This window comes from Corylus avellana, unplaced genomic scaffold (genome assembly GCF_965113065.1).
Source record: "Corylus avellana unplaced genomic scaffold, dhCorAvel1.hap1.2 HAP1_SCAFFOLD_81, whole genome shotgun sequence".
NCBI lineage: Eukaryota > Viridiplantae > Streptophyta > Magnoliopsida > Fagales > Betulaceae > Corylus > Corylus avellana.
Window position 1 is genome coordinate 15737 of NW_028290499.1, and position 5180 is coordinate 20916.

Sequence of the window (5180 nt, forward strand, 5' to 3'; positions counted from 1 at the left end):
TTTACTAATTCGGACCCTTTTTTTACATTGAAAGAACCTATTAGAGTCCCCCACAATTAGATATTGTGGGTATGCAAAAAATTTTGTTAATGAAAGACTTGACTCATATTACATTACAAATGAATTTATGAAAATTCCTTTCTATTTCTTCTATTTCTAGCTTTATAAAAACCATTTTTGGTGTCAAAATGCGGTATATGTGGTATAAAAATGGAGAATCTATTCTCTTTTTTTCCAAAAAAATGATCTTGGAGATTGTGTAATGCTTACTCTCAAACTATTTGTTTACACAGTAGTGATATTCTTTGTTTCTCTCTTTATCTTCGGATTCCTATCTAATGATCCAGGACGTAATCCTGGACGTGAAGAATAAAAAATAAAGTTTTTGTTTTCCTTGCTCGATTTTTAAATGTTCTTAGGATTTTATTTATTCCACATCTTTAACTATTAAATAAAAAAATAAAAAAAAAAAAAGACTCGTCGAAATTGAAAGATAAATAAAAAATACCACGTCATTGACAAAAGCGGAAAGAGAGGGATTCGAACCCTCGGTACGAAAAACCCGTACAACGGATTAGCAATCCGACGCTTTAGTCCACTCAGCCATCTCCCCCAATCGAAAAAGGATAATTACTATGTTACATTACACAAAAAGTAAGGTTTGAAAAAAGAGTCTTTCTTTCTTTTATACCATACCTCTTATTTTTATTTTTTATATTCTTTTTATTATATATAATTATATAGTATCTAGACATATAAAATATAAAAAATATTAAAAAATATAGAAACTAAAAGTAATTCCATTGAGATAAAGTAAGGGCTCGAAAGAGATATCTCCAATCCACTATTCCAATGAATATAAATTATAATTCTATAATTATATATATATATATTATAAGTAATAATAGTAATAATATATATTATAAGTAATAAATTATATATTACTACTATATAATTTAATATATAATAAAAGTACCTCTTTGATTTCGTCTCCAAGAGCTTTTTTTAATTCCACAGCCCGGCCTGGTCAGTACCTCGCTGGGCCTTTTTTGTTCCAATGAATCATAGAAAAAATGATTTATTTGATTTGAAAAAAGGATACTTGTTATTGAAACAACAACAATCATAATAAAGACTATTTCGATTCCTATGATACAGAATAGAATCAAAGTGCCATTTCTTAATTATTTGATCTTTCTTTTTTTTATTCCATTTACTTTACTGGAATAAAAAAAAGAAAGAATGGAACCATATATTCTTGCAGAATTTTATGTTTTGGCGTACATTATCGAACCGTATCCGTCAATGTCAAAGCACCCCCATCAAAAAAAGGTGTTATTTAGTTATTTAAATGACTCCTCTTTCCCTAATTTAATCGGGCTCCTTGAACAAAGCACGTCAACGCTCTAATTTTCATGATTCTTTTCTGATCCTATCTTCTTAATTATTATGGCTAATTTTTTTGTTCGACAAAGGATACATTTATATACAATAATCACATTGTAGCGGGTATAGTTTAGTGGTAAAAGTGTGATTCGTTCTATTAATCCCGTAATAGTTAAGGGGTCCCTTCGGAATGTTTGATTACTATTCCGATCAAAAACTTTATTTCTTAAAAGGATTTAATCCTTTACCTATCAATGAAAGATTCGAGGAAGAATGGACATTCTCGTGATTTATATCCAAAAGATTCAATTAGAAATTAAAAAAAAAATTGGATTATGAAATTACGAAACATAATTTGTTTTTAAATTGGATCAATACTTCCAATTGAATGAGTATGAGTAAAGTATCCATGGATAAAGAGAGAAGGGAGTATTTCTAATCGTAACTAAATCTTCAATTTTATGATTTGTATGTATAAGAGAGATTGAAGCAAAATAGCTATTAAACAATGACTTTGGTTTACTAGAGACATCGACATATTGTTTTAGCTCGGTGGAAACAAAATCCTTTTCCTAAGGATTCTTTCAAATAGAAATAGAGAACGAAGTAACTAGAAAGATTGTTAGAATCCCCCTCTTCTATAGGGATCATCTAGAAAGCGGGTTGTTTTGAATGCATTCAAACGGAAAAGCTGACATAGATGTTATGGGCCGAAATTCTTTTTTCATTTTTTTTTTATTTCGTTTACATCTGACATCTGTGGAATTTATCCATCTTCCATAAAGGAGCCGAATGAAACCAAAGTTTCACGTTCGGTTTTGAATTAGAGACGTTAAAAATGATGAATCAACGTCGACTATAACCCCTAGCCTTCCAAGCTAACGATGCGGGTTCGATTCCCGCTACCCGCTTATATCTCTATATTTATTATTCTAGATTTAATATATATATATTATAGATATTATATCTAGAATAATTTATTCATTTATATTTATTATATATTAAAATTAACATTAATTATATTAATATATTAAATAATATAAAAATAATATAATTAATCAGATTAATGTAATTAATCTAATTTAATGTAATTAATATACCGAATCGTTGAATTGAATGTGCAATTTTTGGAATTCTCTCACATATTCTTTTTTTCAGAAAAAAAGATGTGACAATTAAACTAAGAAAAAAAAAAAGCGTCCATTGTCTAATGGATAGGACAGAGGTCTTCTAAACCTTTAGTATAGGTTCAAATCCTATTGGACGCAATTTATTTCCATATATTTTGTTATATTTCTTTCTACTAGGTATTTTGAATGATTTGAATAAGAGACGCTTATACTTAACTATATATTATAATATTATAGTTATAACTTCTTTTTATAGTTATAATTTATTTTATCTTAATATGAAATCTATTATATTATAGAATATGAAATATATTAATAATTTCATAATATAAACTATAATAAAAAAGAAAAAATTAGAAAGTTATCTAAAAGAATTTTTTTATACATACTTGTTCCTGAAGTAGAAATTATACTTGTTCCTGAAGTAGAAAGCGTTCCATTTGTTCTTGAATAGCTTCTTTCAAAAGGGCTTCTGCTTCCTAGTGAATGTCTTGGTGGAAGATATAATTTCTTGGAACTGAGGTTTATTCGTTTTTAAGTAAGTACGTAACTCACCGAGAAATTTCTTTACCTGTCCAATTTCTAATGAATCAAGATAACCATTCGTTCCAGTATAAATAGTCATTATCTGTTCTTCCACCGTGAGAGGATCTGCTTGAGATTGTTTGAGCAACTCGCGTAATCGTTGACCTCTTGCCAATTGATTCTGAGTAGCTTTATCGAGATCAGAAGCGAATTGTGCAAAGGCTTCTAATTCTGCGAATTGCGCCAATTCCAATTTTAATTTGCCGGCTACTTGTTTCATGGCTTTAATTTGAGCTGCGGATCCTACTCTGGAGACGGAAATACCCACGTTAATAGCAGGTCTGATTCCAGCATTGAATAGATCGGCAGATAAGAATATTTGTCCATCTGTAATCGAAATTACATTAGTAGGAATATAAGCCGAAACATCTCCCGATTGGGTCTCAACTATTGGTAAAGCAGTCATACTTCCTTCACCTAAATGAGAACTTGATTTAGCGGCTCTTTCCAAAAGTCGTGAATGCAAATAAAAAACATCCCCTGGATAAGCTTCGCGACCCGGTGGTCTTCGTAATAGAAGAGACATTTGGCGATAAGCCTGTGCTTGTTTGGACGGATCATCATAAATGATTAAAGTGTGTTGTTCACGGTACATAAAATATTCAGCCAGAGCGGCTCCTGTATAAGGAGCGAGGTATTGTAATGTAGCCGGAGAATCCGCCGTTTCAGCTACCACAATCGTGTATTCCATTGCTCCCCTTTCTTGTAAAGTAGTTACTACCTGAGCCACAGAAGATGCTTTTTGACCAATAGCAACATAAACACATATTACATTTTGCCCTTGTTGATTGAGAATCGTATCTGTGGCTACTGCTGTTTTACCGGTCTGTCTGTCTCCAATAATTAATTCTCGCTGACCACGTCCTATAGGGATCATCGAATCAATAGCAATAAGTCCTGTTTGAAGAGGCTCATATACGGAACGTCTAGAAATAATACCAGGAGCGGGAGATTCAATTAACCGAGATTCAGAAGCTGAAATTTCCCCTCGACCGTCAATAGGTTTAGCTAGGGCATTTATAACACGACCTAAATAAGCCTCACTTACTGGTATCTGAGCAATTTTTCCTGTTGCTTTTACAGAACTTCTTTCTTGTATCATCAAACCGTCACCCATTAATACAACACCAACATTGTTTGATTCCAAATTTAGAGCAATACCTATTGTACCCTCTTCAAATTCTACTAATTCACCCGCCATTACTTCATCAAGACCATAAATACGGGCAATGCCGTCGCCTACTTGAAGTACGGTACCGGTATTTACAACCTTTACTTCTCTATTATATTGCTCAATACGTTCACGAATAATATTACTAATTTCATCTGCCCGAATGGTTACCATGAGTATTTCTTAATTTAATATTTAATTATTTTTTTTTTCAAAAAAAAATAATGCCTACAGTAGAAGGACTAATCGGTTATTTCTTTCAGCGTCCCAAACATGCCAATATTAGCATTAATGGTACGTAAATGTAACTCGTTGTTCAAAGAACTATTCAAAGTTCCTAGAGCTCCTTGTAAGGCTTGTTGGAAAACCCGTTGTCGGACTTGATTAATCGCTCTTTGTTGTTCAAAATGAATGGTTTCATTTTTGTAAATTTCTAATTGTTCCAAAGTTTTATAAGTTGAATTAATCAAATTCAATTTTTCTCGTTCTATATCAGAGTATCCATTCACTCGAAACTGCTCGGCTTCCATTTCCACTTTCCTTAAACGTGCCCGGGCTTTTTCCAGTTGTTCAACGGCCCCCCCGCGCAGTTCTTCTGAATTTTGAATAGTCTTCAAGATCCTCTGTTTTCGATTATCTAATAAATCATTTAATGAAAGTAGATTATCTTTCCATTTATTTCAAAACTTCCACGATCCCTTCCCGAACCAAACATGAATCTTTCGATTCATTTGGCTCTCGCGCCCAATTACTTCAATTATTTATGAGAAATTCCCATATTTTTTTTTTGAATATAATGAGCCTATCCTCCCTTCTCTATTCATATTCAAAAAAGATCTCAAAACTGATCACTAATCCAAGACCAGAATATTCGGAGGACTCTTCTGACCAAACAAATAATTGTCAGC

The 5180-nt window shown here is 32.0% G+C and overlaps 1 non-coding gene across 1 annotated transcript; it reads right to left on the reverse strand.

The window, feature by feature from the left end:
- Positions 1 to 525: 525 nt before the first annotated feature.
- TRNAS-GCU (transfer RNA serine (anticodon GCU)) lies at positions 526 to 613 on the reverse strand. Its single transcript has one exon. It is a non-coding gene; the product is annotated as a tRNA-Ser (tRNA).
- Positions 614 to 5180: the final 4567 nt, after the last annotated feature.